General features: G+C 36.3%; 1 protein-coding gene and 1 pseudogene across 1 annotated transcript in view; one reads left to right on the top strand and one right to left on the bottom strand.

Moving 5' to 3' along the window:
- The window catches only part of LOC116741886, a 73166-nt pseudogene extending 66964 nt beyond the window's left edge, over positions 1–6202 (bottom strand).
- CTNNA3 (catenin alpha 3) overlaps positions 1–15414 on the top strand; it is a 1597197-nt gene that overhangs the window by 1074527 nt on the left and 507256 nt on the right. The window lies entirely within an intron of this gene.

The following is a 15414-nucleotide window of genomic DNA, read 5'->3' as shown; positions in this document are numbered from 1 at the left end:
AAAATACTCTTCACACATAGAAATAGGAGTTTCTTAAATGAGTCTATAGCAGCCATTTGTTAATCTGCCTCTCTTAAGCGTTGTAAAGTTAGAATCCACTGAGTAGCAAGGGAAAGAATAAAAAATCCTCTCCCCTAGGATGAGCATGTGTTTTACAACTTAACAGTTTATCCATTAAAAAAAAAAAAAAATGTCTTGACTTTGTACAATGTCTATATCACTTTTAAGTCTTAGAATCACAGAATGCTGAAGGAAACATATGTTATGGAGGAAAGATGACTTCTGTAGAAGGACATTTTGCCTAATGCTATGTTAGAATTTTTTCATGGGTTAATAGAAGACTGAGTGAGAGGTACATTCATTGTAAAAACATTTTTATAGTATATGTAAGTATCTTAGATACGGGGAAAATTTTACAACCAATCAGGACTTGATAGAAAAAAAACTTACTGGAATTCTAATACACTAACATTTTTACAAGGTATCTGGAAGTACACGTACAGAATAAAAACACCAAGGAGATGCCAAATTGGTGTGATTAAATTTGAGGAAGTAGTTATACTTTTGGAAGATTGAGCAGAAATGAAAGAGATCAGATTCTTTTGTGATAAATATGCTATAGATTTAAAAGGAAATAATTCAAGCCACCCCTGTATGATAATGAGATTTGGACAGGAAATAATAACAAGAGGAACCTGAGCATTACTGTAGATTGTCTGCTGAAATTGTTGGATTGATTTTTTAACAAATGGGTTAAAAATGTTGGTAATTATTAAGATTTGTTTGAGAATAAAATCCCCAGAATGGGTTAGCGCATGCCATAAATATGGAATGTAGGTCTAATTGTTATACTTTGTTTTAAAAAATGGATATGGAAAAGATCCAGGTAAAATTAAGGAAAATTAGAAGAATTTGTATATGGGGATCATCCGTTTTAAAAGATGAAGCCTGAGAGGGCATAATTTCTAATTTCACACAGTTTTGGAAGGTACATAAAAGGTGAACACAGACTTATCGATTTATAAACTAGAACTTGGAATGTAGCTCTGTTCATCAATCAGCATCCACCTAGACCCAAGTCTGGCTCTTCCAAATTCCAGATAACCTTAGATGAGGTAGTTTTGTCTCTTATCGCTCTTTTTGTTTTGTTTTTTTAAGACTTGCTTTAAAAGTAAAATACACCTAAAGATACTGCTATTCATGCTCACCTTCGGTAATTTATGTGAAAAATGGCTCAACCTCATTTTTTTTTTTTTTGCGGTACGCGGGCCTCCCACTGTTGTGGCCTCTCCCGTTGTGGAGCACAGGCTCCGGATGCGCAGGCTCAGCGGCCATGGCTCACGGGCCCAGCCGCTCCACGGCATGTGTGATCTTCCCAGACCGGGGCATGAACCCACGTCCCCTGCATCGGCAGGCGGACTCTCAACCACTGCGCCACCAGGGAAGCCCTCAACCTCATTTTTGCAATTTAGAACATCTGTACTAATGACTTTTGATCTGGGTTTTGTCCCAAAAAACATTTTTATTTTTTATGTCCAAAGCATAAGATACCTGTGGCATATCTCTCTCAATCAGTGGTCAAGTGATTCTTTTTCTTGCATTGTATCTGTTTCTCCTGATCTCAGAAATGACCATTTAACTTTCTGGTTTGATCTCCTCTAAACCATAAGCCACCAAAGTGAATTTCATGTACAACAAATAACCTGTATTTCAAGTGAGACCATTCCAAAAGTACCAGCCACCTAGTCATTTTGTTTTGGTGATGCTACTCACAAACAGACAGAAATTAAATCTTATTTACACAGGTACCTCACATTTAAGTTTTCTAGATAATATTCTGTCATCCCAAACAGATCATACATTCTAGTTCAGGGATCATGGCTTGCATTTGTATGTGTTTAAAACCAGTAAAGATTTAATGTCTGTTTTTGTTATTGGTATTTGTGATGATAGTGGTTCTTTTTTGGTGTGTGTGATGTTAACAAATAGAGATGAAAGAAGGAGAGATGGTTAAAATGAAATGAAAATGGGTTACTCCATTTTCTGAGTTAGTTAAGAAAGGGAAGGAAATATTTATTAAACATTAACCAGGAACTATTGTAGTTACTTTACCTAAGTAATTTTAATCCTTTACATTAGTGCTTTTAAATATTACATGTGCCTATGAATAACCTGAGGGTCTTGTTAAAATGCAGGTTCTCTTTCAGTAGGTGTGATATGGGACCTGAGATTCTGTAGGTCTAACAATGCAGGTGATATACTGATGGTGGTAGTTGCCCTATGACACTTTGAGCAACAATGTTTTACACAATTCTATGAGGTAGTGTAATGTAATGATAGTTCCAATGATGATAACAGTAGTAGTTTAGCATATATCATTTTACTGGAACAAAAGTTCTGTAGGTTGGTAAGACACATCTAGTAAGCGAACAAAGAAAACTGATAAGTTGTGGAATAATAAAATAATCGAGCTACGAGAAAAAGAAAAACATAATGAAAGAAGGTTAAACCTGAAGAGTAAAGTGTATTAACGATCTCTAAAAATGCTCCTTTCCTACTCAGCTAAACTCTAGCTAGGATGGATTTTGTTTATATTAAGACAGAAAACATTTATATTTTCTTTAAATCCACAGTACCTCCTGTCATCAGAATGCTTAAAATCAGCAGTTTTCTTCGTGTTTTCAGTGGTTAGCCTACCTGGTACAAGTGACCTTTGGATAACTATTTAAAAGGTTTATCAGTAAAGTTTCAAATGCCTGATTCACAAAACTCATGTTACTGCTGTAGAACCACTCAGGTTGAACCTTCTGAAAAGCAAGCACTTTCCTTTTGGTTATGTTGATTGCAACACTGCCCCATTTTTAAACTTTGCCACAGGAAGGGCTGTTCAAGCTCAAAGTCGATACTTCCAAAGTCACTAAATATTTCAGCTCTAAACACAGCAGATTTATAAGAACTAAGCTCTGGAAACATCTTCCCAGAAATAGCAAGGCTGCTCTGCAAAGTCCAATAAGGCTAATTACCCTATCAACGCTAAGGCCATTACCTTGAAAGTGTTTAAATAGGGACTTCTGCCAACTTTTCTAACAAAAGATACTGCTTTGACCTCTGATCTGAGCTGCCCTAGTCTACCCTGCGAAAGAATTAAAATGTTGTGTTGCTACAGAGTAGCCAGGGAGGAACTGATCGCCTTAATGCAATGAGACCATGGGTGTGGTCCTCCCCATAGGGGATAATCTGTAAGAAAGAGTGTGTTATCTCATGTAAAGACAATATCTATGATTGACTTCCTGAGAAGGTGGTTATTACTCCTTGCCCTGGTAGTGGTGGGCATGGGGGCTTTGTGATATGCACTGAGGGCTGACTTACATCTTTTACTCTTTCCAGTACAGTGAAAGGATCATTAGAGAAACACCTGAGAAGATGGTGTTCCATTTTTTTTTCCTGCTTTGAAGAGTATATTAACCCTTTTTGCTGATTTTAATAACATCGTAGTGAAGACCCCATTCTTAAAGGGAAATGAAAGGGGCCACGAAAGTTTGCCTTGAGTTTATCTCACGTAATGGTAGATAAACTAAGAAAAGTCTTACTTTCAGTGGTAGATTTTCCGAAGTTAATGAATGAAACCATTGTATGGGCTGTGTTCTGTGTTACCATCTATTTTGTCTTTGCATTCAAAAATACTGAACCTTGAATATAAGTGGAATTCCTGCCCTCTGACAGAAAGGTGTAGTCTGGTCTTGGTCACTGTGGCCCCAGTCCTATGGTTCCTTACTGTTGTGCATCATTAGTTTCTGTGAATTAAGTTAATGATCAGGTTTCATCCAGGAACTGATTGCTATATATTCTCATGTGTTACAAACTTGTTTTTACAACCATTTGTCAAATTGAAGAAACCCCTCACATTATTTGAAAAGTGAAAACAATTTCTATGAAAGAAAAAAAAATCTACTAAATTCAACAGAATGAGCCATCCATAGTTTTAAATTTTATGTAAGTCTTTCTTTGGTAAAAATTGTTTTCCACATAAAATGCTTCGCTTGTAATTTAATCTTGGGCTTTTGCAACTTAAAATTTTTCTCCCCCAAATGGTATCTTACATATTTTTTTATTTCCATCACCGGAACCACCATTTAACTGAGTAACTCAAGCCAGACACTTGGGAACTCTCCTTGACTCCTTCTTAATTCTCATCCCTCACATTCAACTGGCCGTAATTCTGTGAATTTTGCATGTAAATTATCCCTCGAATCTTGCTTTCACTGCAGCTACAGCCTCAGCTGACTATGAAGAAATGTAGACCACTCCCTCCCTTTCCTCACCAGGAGGGCTGCAAATGAGGCTAGAAAATGGAAGGAAACATGTCTTTTATGTCAAGAAAACTCAGTCATCATAGAACTGATGCTTGGCCTGCCTCATGGAGAGCATCCAGTTCTTCCCAAAATCCATTACGTGAAATGACATTAGCACGTCAGATAGACCCTGCTAGCTGCTAAAAGCCATTGTAGGTTTGTCACCTATATTTCCCCAGAGAGAATTACCTCCTGTTCATAGTCTGTGTCCTACTACTCAATCTAATTTACGTAGGTCCATCTCCCAGGAAGCAGTAGTACTTTATTCCTGAGTTCTATACATAGCCCAGTGTATTCAAGTCTGTAATTAAAAACCACAACCTTATTTATCTTTTACTATGCATGTTATGGCTCAAGCCTGCTGAGCACAAAATAAATAGCACTTTAACATTAAGAATTTCAAGTCTGCATTCAACAAGAGGGGCTATTTTCCAGTGTATAGTATCATTGTATCTTCCTAGGGTAATATCTATCAACCACTCATTTGCAGCTGAGAATTCAGATTGTTTGTTTTACTTGAGAAGCATACTTTACAAACAATTCAGATTGTTTGTTTGTTTTACTGACAAAGAGATTTCTCCTGAATGTAGGCCATTGCTTCTTCAAATGTGTGGTTATTACAATAAGTAGTGCATCACTGTGGTATTTCACATGCACCAGTGAATATGCTTCAGCAATTAAGGACTCCAGGTCCCCGAGAGTGAAATAAACATCCAGAACTTTTACAATCTATTGTGACCTAGAAGTAGTCTTCTCCAATATAGTAGTAAATTTTAAACAATAATGTTTATAATTATGTGATGGGGAAACATGGTATTTTTTCTTCCATTTCCAGAATGAAAATGACTTTCTCCTCCAACTCTCACTCTTAATATCTTAAAAAACCAGGAATTTTGAGGGGGCATGATAATACCTTAAGTTTATATAGTTTATTTATGTTTTCAAATCACTCCTAATGTACTTTACTATTTACCGATAGTTCTAAATAATTGTATAGGCTAGATAATATATTCCAAATTTGACAGATTAAAGAAAAAAGATACAAAGATTGAGTTGCCCAAACTATACACAACACTTCTAATTTGAGAAAGGCAACTCTAATTCATTCTCAGAGAATTTCTCTCTCTCTCTGTCTCTCAAGAAGAATTTTATAAAATAGTAGCCGAGAAAAATTCAGTATTATTCCCTTTTATTGGTAGCATCTGACTTTTTTCTTTTTAATTATATTTGATTTACAGTATTATATTAGTTTCTGGTGTACAGTAAGGTGATTCAATATTTTATAGACTATACTCCATTTAAAGTTATTATAAAATAATGGCTATGTTTCCCTGTGCTATATAATATATGCTTGTTGCTTATATATTTTATACATAATAATTTATGTCTCTCAATCCCATATCCCTCTTTTGCCCCTCCCTCTTTCCTCTCCCCACTGGTATCCACTAGTTTGTTTTCTATATCTGTAAGTCTGTTTCTGTTTTGTGATATACATTTGTTTGTTTTATTTTTTTTAGATTCCGCAGATAAGTGATAACGTACAGTATTTGTCTTTGTCTGACTTATTTCACTAAGCAGAATACTCTCTAGATCCATCCAAGTTGTTGCAAATGGCAGAATTTCATTATTTTTTTATGGCTAAGTAATAGTCTGTGATATATATAATATATATATAATATTCTGTGATATATATAATAGAATATTGTATATCTATATAATATATATATATCACATCTTCTTTAGTCACTTACCTGCTGATGGACACTTGGGTTACGTCCATAACGTGGTGTTGAAAATAATGCTGCTGTGAATATTTGGGTGCTTGTGTCTTTTAGAGTTAATATTTTCATGTTTTTCAAATATATACCAGGAGTGGAATTGCTGGGTCATATGGTAATTCTATTTTTAGTTTTCTGAGGACCCTCCATAATGTTTTCCATAGTGACCATACCAATTTACATTCCCACCAACAGCGTACAAAGGTCCCCTTTTCTCCATTTCCTCTCCAGCATTTGTTATCTGTGGTCTTTCTGGTGACAGCCATTGACATGTGTGAGGTGATATCTCATTATAGTTTTGATTTGCATTTCTCTAATAATTCGCAATATTGAGCATCTTTTCATGTGCCTGTTAACCATCCCTGTTATGTCTTCTTTGGGAAAATGTATATACATACATACATACATACATATATATATATAAATATATATATAATTGTAGGTACTAGTATAAGAGTTTCTTGTAGGGATGGACTAATTCACTTGGGAAAAGGCTTTATTAAATGTGTAGACCTGCCAAGTAGAAAGAACCATAGCCTGGAGCCCTGGTTATATGAGAAGGGAGCTCTCCACACTCCCTGGGGAGATAACGTTAAAACATTAAAATTCCTGCTTTTCAGTAAAATGAGGGATGTGGATCATACATTTATCAAATGAACTCAAAAGTTCACTCTCATGCACATCACATTACCTAGTGAGATAAACACTCAAGAGGAAAAGGACATTGTTTTATGAGAATATATCACAAGAAACCTAGATTTGATAAAGCTATCCTGAGGAAGTGATTCTTTTTTTTTTTTTTTTGGTACGCGGGCCTCTCACTGTTGTGGCCTCTCCCGTTGCGGAGCACAGGCTCCGGACGCGCAGGCTTAGTGGCCATGGCTCACGGGCCCAGCCGCTCTGCGGCATGTGGGATCTTCCCGGACTGGGGCACGAACCCATGTCCCCTGCATCGGCAGGCAGACTCTCAACCACTGCGCCACCAGGGAAGCCCGAGGAAGTGATTCTTGATATGAGCTCTATTAGATGAGTTAGAGTTACCTAGGAAAAGGTAGAAAGTTAGGGGGGGCTGATGGTAAATGATGCTAGGGAAATAAACAGGTGTCAAATATTTCAGGGCTTTAGGCCAAGTGAAGTACTTTTGCATTTATCGTAAGATTAAAAAGGAAAATGGGAGCTTCGTGAGATTTGTAATTTGGAAATATTAATCTGTAGAGAGTGGCTGGGACCAGGGTTAAAGCTACCTCAGTTGTCCCATTGGCAGGTCATGGTACCATAGAGTAGGTTTGTGGATGTGGACATAGTAGCCAAGAAGCTAAAATGCTAGGTCAAGGACATTAAGGTAATTTATCTTCTAGGAACCCATTAAAGGGAGGAAGAGTGAGAACAAAAGCAATGAGAAAAGGAGAGAGACCAAGTCATCCCTGACTATTTTAACCCAATTTATACCCTATACCCTATGTATATATCTTTTTAACATATCTTGGAAGCTCAGGGAAAATATTGCTTTACACGATCTGGGTTTTATATGCCTGTTAGCCTTTACTAAATATTTGTGCATGGCTTGTTCTCCCTTAACACCGTTAAAATATTTTCGGGGTTTGTCCTGTCTAATGTTTCTTTACTTTAGATACATAGTAGATAAAGAGCAAATATTCTTTGACAATTAAAAAGGTTAAATCTCCTAATGTTGCATGAACTTGTTTTAGTTCACAGTTTTTGATGAGACCAAGTTGAATCTTCAGAAATTCCAAATATATGGAGAGAATGTCCAATCCCAAGAATTCAGACATTGATTATATATGCTGTTTTTCATTTAACATTTTGCCAACTTCTTAGTATAAAACACATTTTGGCAATTAATGAATAGCTTGCATTTTGCCTTTATGTTTATATGGAATTGGATGGTGCATTAAAAGGAACTTTGTAGCTGTTTCTGACATAGAATTCCTTTTTTAAAAAAAGAGAATTTATTAATTTAGCAAAGGTATCAAATTTATTTTTAATTCCTCCACTTGAACCCCAATGATTTGGAAGATAGTAGATATTTCCTCATCTCCAGATTCAAAACTTATTAGATACCTAAGTGGCAGATTATATTGGATCCAAAAATCTCTGTTGTTTCTGTTTTTTCATCATTAGAAATTAAAGTATTTCCCATTACCTTAAGTTGTAATTTACGATATTGTTTTCAGAATTTTTTTTCTTTTTTAAAGCAAATTTTCTCTTATTTTAGTTTTATATTACAGGTAAATCTCAACAGTATACGGTTTCTGTAGATTCAGTTTTCCTTAAATTCATATTTGTTTAACTGAGGGATATTTTTATAATTAGCATATGAAAGTGATTGTTGAGCCTATCAGAACTGTAAATTCTGTATGTCTGTGTGCTTGTATATATAGTGTTTAAATTACCGAAGTATTCTTTGTATTTTTTCCCAAACTATCTGCATTGAGGCAGACATTCATAAAATGTCTAACACTGTGTCAGGTTTGTTTTAGTCGTTTTGTTTAGTTAACTTAATTAAATTCTGCCAACAGCCTTTGTAATAAGCATTTTTTTCTAACCATTACAGATAAGGAATTGAGGCTCAGAATAGGAAATTTGTCTAAAATCACACAAAACTAATAAGTAATAGAGCTGGATTAAAATGTGGGATTATACCCCAAATTCCAACTTAATTTGTCTATAAAACATACTTACTGTTATGTCATGCCAGATAATTCATTTGATATTCTTTTCCTCCCTCACTTACCTATTGCATTTAATAGGTTGTCCCGTCTTAATAATTAGTATAGAAGACAGGATAATAGTAATTTGATTTTCATGTAAATAATCGCCTTTTACAGACCTTCTAGGGAGCATTACATGTTCCATAACCTAAATACTCCTAGGTTGAATTTTCCTCCTTTTCTCTAGCAGTCTGGATTAAGAGATATGAAAGTTTATACTAGAATAAATATAAAAGAAATATATAGACTTTCATAGAATGCCGTATACTCCCAGAAATCAGCTTCGCCCCGTCCCTTTTTAAAAATTACTTTTCACCCCTGGAGTGGGTTATCTCAGTTTTTTTATGTGTTTCCAAAGTCAAGTGAAAGCCTCATGAGATGATTTATGTGAGTAATCCTATCATGCGTGGATCATCTCTTCTTGGAATAAGGAGATCACAACATTGTTAGGCCAAAGTTGAACGCAATCTAATTGTTTATAAACCTGTGAGGGTGCATGACAGGTTATATCTCCTCACCACCACCCCTCCCCAACCTCAAAATGCTTTTATCATTTAACAAAAGATGTGGCTATGGAGATTCTTGATGACAAATATCACATGGCTTACTTTTAAAATGTAATGACAGTTTCCCATAAATGAAAGAAGACAAAAAGAAAAGGTTATCAAAACTAAGGAAATGTGGAAAAACCAACATAGAGAGTGAGAAACATTTGGTAGTAGAATACTATTTCAGCAACTAAGAAAAGAATGCACAAAACTAGAGCATTGAATTTGATGTCATTACCATGGTTGCTACAATTCCAAAATTATTGCAGTGTTACCAGTTTAAGTGGATGTCATATAAATTCCCCTCACATACTAGCTTAGATGTATTTGAGGTATCATATATCTAGTTATTTTAATTTTCTGTACATGCCATGACACTGAGGTAATCAGACCTATAGGTACTTACACATAACTCATCTTTTTAATCCACAAAGTGCTTTTGTTATATTAACTAAGATGTTTAAGATTATTTACATCAATGCCAATATTGAAATATCTCTGAGGAAAATTAAATTACATGGACTTATTTTCACTTTTAAAGTAACTGTTTTCAGGAATCTTTTAAGAGAAGTATATACATCAGTTGATAGCCTTAAATCTGCATGTTCAAATCCGAAGGAACTTGAGTGGGATGAGCTAATTCAAACACTGCCCCCTACCCCACTGCAGACTTACCTATAACTCCTGGAAAAATGAGTCCTGGGAGAGTTAATAGGACTCTTTTGTGTGCATAAAATAGTTTGAAGCAAAGTAAAACTTGAATTTAAGCCTCTTGTTTTACAATCTAGAGCTCTCTCTATAACTTTGCACAAATTATTCAATCTCTTTGTGTCTCCGTTGTCTTACCAGTAAAATGGGAATACTGGTAGGACCTTCCTCTTTGGATTCAAAACATGAATTCAAATGAACTACTTAGAAACTGTTCCTGGGACACTGAAGTGGAGAAATTAGAACCTTTGTGTATTGCTAGTTGGACTGTAAAATGGTACAGCCACTGTGGAAAACAGTATGACATTTCCTCAAAAATTGAATTTAGAATTACCACATGACCCAGAAATTTCACTTGTGGACTTGATGAGATATTTGTACACCAGTGTTCATAGGAGCACCATGCCCAGTAGCCAGAAGGTGGAAACAACCTAAATATCCACCAACAGATAAATGAATGAGCAGAATATATGTGCGTGTATTATGGTGGAATAATATTCAGCTTTAAAAAGAAATAAAATTTTGACACATGCTGCAACAGAGATGGACCTTGAAAACATTATTCTACACGAAAAAGCCACACACGAAATGTCAAATATTGTATGATTCCACTTCTACGAGGTACCTAGAATAGTCAAATGTGTAGAGACAGAAAGTAGAATGGTGGTTACCGTGGCTGAAGCGGGGAGAGAATAAGAAGTTTTTGTTTGATAGGTATACAGTTTCATTTGGGGAAGATGAAAAAGTTCTGGAGATGAATGGTGATAATTGTTGTGTAATAATGTAAATGTATTTTATGCCACAGAATTTTAAACTTATAAATGGGTAAAATGGTCAGATTTATGTTATATGTATTTTAGCACACGCACACACACCATTTTTTTTCCCCACACCAGGCATTGTAATGTTTTCTTCAGCGAGGCCCCTTTGATTTTCAGAATCATAGACTCACTCTCGGTGTCCTAAATTATTGTAGACATGATACGGGAGACACTAAGATGTGGCAGTGAGAATGAACTTGGGTCAGAGTCATGGCTTTTCCACTTAATAACTGGACGGTCTTGTCTGAAAAATGGGGATGGTAACACATCACTGAGTTGTAAAAATTAGGTGGGTTAGTATAGAGAAAGTGCTTGGAACAGTGTTTGGCACAGAGCAGGGGCTTTGAGTATTAGTATTTATTATTATTGCTATTATTTTTTCTGTGGACTGTTAACCCCAAATAGGAAGCTCTCAAAAAGAGTCAACTCCCAGCTCTTTTTTTTTTCTGAGTATTTTCCCTCTGTTGGTGCTTTTGACTCTCTTTACATATTTTCTCCATTTTTCTTTCAATCCACTGGCTTATTTTACTCTATGCTCATTCTTTTCTTTACATAATAACTTCAAACTCATAGTTTCTTTTTCCTTTCAACTTTGGTTTGTTCTACTTCCTCGTGGCCTTAACCCCATCAACCTCCCTGGTTCTGATTTTACTAGATGGCTTCTCTCTATATATATATATATTTTTTTTTTTCATCTTTCATTTCCATTGCTAACTAACTCTTTCTCTGTAAGTTCTAGTTCAAATTTTCAAGAGAGATTTGACCAGCTCAACCTTTTACATCATGCCCATGACCAATCACTGGTCAGCCTACAGATTGGATGTCCTTGAAGTGGGTGCCAGCCTATGATCTCAACAGTTTTGAAGAGGGAAAGATGTGATACCAAACTTGGCTCCCTATGGAGCTAAGAGTAGACTAGGAGTAGAAAAATGTATTTTAGGGACAGTTTATGAATATGGCAGTAACTGTGATTAACATGCTTAGTATAGAAGCAAAGATGAGCAAAACACAGTCCCTCCTATAAACAGGCTCATATGGAGCAGATGTGTATAAACAATCATGCAATATGATGACTACTATTTAGTTATGTGGACAAAGTACTTTTAAAGCACCAAAGACAATTCAGGTTCCTGAGTATAGGGAAAGGGACAGGTTTCACAGTATGCAATGACATTTCAACAGGTTTGTTAAAGAAATGTTTCCTCAGAAGGACCAGAGCAGGGAAAGGGATGGAGCAATGGTGTTGAAGCAGATTCAGTTGTAAGAACAAAGTCATGGAGGTGTGAAGATACATCATGTGGTCAGAAAATGGAGCTGAAGACAGGATGGCTGGAACGTAGGCTAAAATGAGGGAGATTATTACAGCAGACTGAAAATGGAGGTAAGGGCTAGCCTGTGGAAGCTTTTAGACTGTGAATTGGTGAAAAGGAATTTGGATTTTATCTTCAGTCAACTAGGATTCTATCAAAGGTTATCAGGCATGGTGGGACAGGATCCCTTGTGCATTCGAAAACTACATGTGTTTGTAGCAAGGAGAATGGCCTGGAGCAGATAGGGACTGGAATTAGGAAACAATTTGGAAGACTATCAAAGTAGTCCTATTAAGATATAGTAAGTTCTTAAAGATACTATGTCAAAGTTGAACTAATTAGGTGATTCTCAGGGTCAAGGGTGATTCTGACATGTACACACCTCAACCATAATCTAAAGAAAGATGCCTCAGAAAGCAACATCATTCGCTTCAGATTTAAGTCATCTTTAGTTACACATGAAGAGGATTTAAGAATAGTTCCCCCCCACACCTCTAGATACGTAGCTAAAATGTTAGGAGTATGACTCTGGGATGAAGATTTCTTCTGCCTTAAAGAGGGTTTGCACATCTTCTGAGTTTTGTCTGCTTTTAGATTTAAGCTAAATATCAGGAGAGTCAAGTAGGATACATTTTCTTATAGTGTGCATTGTTGAATCAGTAAATTGGATCAGCTGCAGAACGGGAAGTTTTCTTACAAAATATAGCCTGCCTTATATTCGTGATTCCGTATCTCCACTGAGGGATCTGCACAAGTATTTTAACACTCTGCACAGAGTGTGAAGGCATAACTGTCCACAACCACATGTGTGCAGTTCAACTGCAGGGCAATGAAACACCAGAGACCAGAGCCTCTGCAGTGTACACAGACGTACATTGTAAGTTAATAGGTTAATAAAACTGTACAACGAAAGTCCAGGAATACTGTGGAGCTGTCATTTCTAAAGGTAGTGTGTGTTTCCTGAAAATTCAATGTGTTCCTTTTTCATAAAAAAGAAATGAGAATATCAACATAATATTTTCAAGCAACTAATTTCTCTCCTTCTGTACCTCCAATAATTTGTTGAAAGTCATGTATGTAAGGTGCAGCTTTTAGGTTACTGAGTAGAAAAAAATTATTTTTATCGTTGCCATTATATTTTGGTGAAATCTGAATTTTGTATCCAGTATTCTGCTACACCAATTATTCCTGTTTTCCAAATTCAAAAGCCATTTTTAGTCCTCAGTATTCTTGACATTTCTATGGCACTTGACCCTTTGAAAAGGTTTTCTTCCTCGTCTTGACTCTTCAGTACCTTACTTTTCTACCTCCCCAGCGATTCCTTCTCTCATCTTTATCACTTCCACTGTATCCTTTCCTCATACATACTGGTACTTTATATTGGAACGCAAAGGTGAGTTCTTTCCTCCCTTTTTCCATTGTCTTCTTTGATTTTCTTACAACTTTATTACTATCTCCTCCCCCTCAGGAGGTGAGGTTTAGGCTCTACCTTGCTTCTAGGTCATCATCATTATTATCACATGTTATTGCCTCTTCCTAAATGGGTATCACCTTATACTAATTTCCACTTATTTCTCAGATTTTATTCCTTCGAAAAACCTTTCCTTATGGCGCTGAATACCTCTCCCATGTGTTATAAGGCATCTTCTGCTTGCCTTTACAATAACCCCTACATTATAGCACTTATATATTGCAGTCGTTCTCAAACTGGAAGCCCCAGACCAGTAGTATCACTATCACCTGGGAATTGGTTAGACGTGCACATTCTCAGGCTCCAAAGCACATTAACTGAGTCAGAAACTCTAGAGCACGGCTCAGGAATCTGTTTCAACAAGCCATCCAAGGGGATTCTGATAGAGGCTAACGTTTGAGAATCACCGGTGTGTTGCAGTTGCCTGGCTTTTGGCTTATTCCCCTTCTAGATTATGGGCTGTTTTAGAAATTATGATGGAATCTTCTTCATTGTGATGTCTTTAGTATGCCATGTAGAGTCTGATGGCACTAATTTGTTTCAACGCATGAACAAGCAAGTGAGTAAATGAATGACAACTTTTTTATGAACTCCGATTTCACATCTGTGATTGGCCACTATGTAATTTGTAGGGAGACAAGAGTCACTTCAGAGTCAACCTCTGTATTAGGAAAGTTGACATCTAATACCCTTCATCAACAGTGTCCTCCAAAACAGTTTCACACATCTGCTTCTACAACCCTGACTGACTTTTTAACTCTCTGATCTCTCATTTTCTATCAATACTATAATCATTCTCTTCATTAATCATGCAAAAACCTTAGCAATCACTTCCTTTAGAGAATAGCTTCATTTATTCTGAGTATACGACTAGAACATATTCACTGTAGAAAATCTGAAAAATTCAGTTACACACACAAAATCAAATAGAAAGCACTGGAAATTCCACCACTCTGAGAGAACCATTGTTATTTGTTGTATGGATTCATCTAACTTCTAGTTCTAGCGTATTTGCTAGAAGTGACATTCTATGAAGCTTGATGTGTTTTGTAATCTGCTGTTAACTACACTTTGGTGGATATATTTCCGTGTCTTTAAGCATTGTTTCTCACAGATGTGTTAATGTCTGCATGATATTTTTGGCAATAATTGATCTATCCACATCCTCCTTTAAATTATTGTAAGTCCTGTCAAAACTTTTTCAGTACGTCCACCACTGCAGTCCAAACTCTTTCTTATTCCTGTAACCTGTTACAGTAGCCTTGTTTGCCAAATAAAATTTTCTATAGTGTAGTTCTGAGCAGATCGCTCCAAAGTTTAAATGACGCTCCAGTACCTTCCAAATGAGGTCACAGTCCTGAGCAAGACGGTCAAGGACTCCTTATGCATAGCCAGGGTCTAGGTGAGCCTGCTCACCATTCTCATAGCATTTAGCCTGCTTTCTCACTTTTTGAATATTGCTACTTCTCTGTTCCACAGTACTTTCTCACCCATGATGTCCACTTCAGTGTGAGGCCTTGCTGAAACTGCAGACTTCCTACCCTCACCACCATTCCACCCCTTATCCCCCTTCTCTGCTCTGTTTCTCTCCTTATTTCTTATAACCATCGAAGAGACCATATATTTTACTTATTTAACTTGCTATTTGCCTGCCTCCCCTAACTGGAATACAAGTTCCATGAAGAAAATGATTT

This window comes from Phocoena sinus, chromosome 16 (assembly GCF_008692025.1).
Source record: "Phocoena sinus isolate mPhoSin1 chromosome 16, mPhoSin1.pri, whole genome shotgun sequence".
NCBI classification, from domain to species: domain Eukaryota; kingdom Metazoa; phylum Chordata; class Mammalia; order Artiodactyla; family Phocoenidae; genus Phocoena; species Phocoena sinus.
The sequence above is the reverse complement of the archived record's forward strand: the minus strand, read 5'-3'. Positions and strand labels throughout refer to the sequence as shown.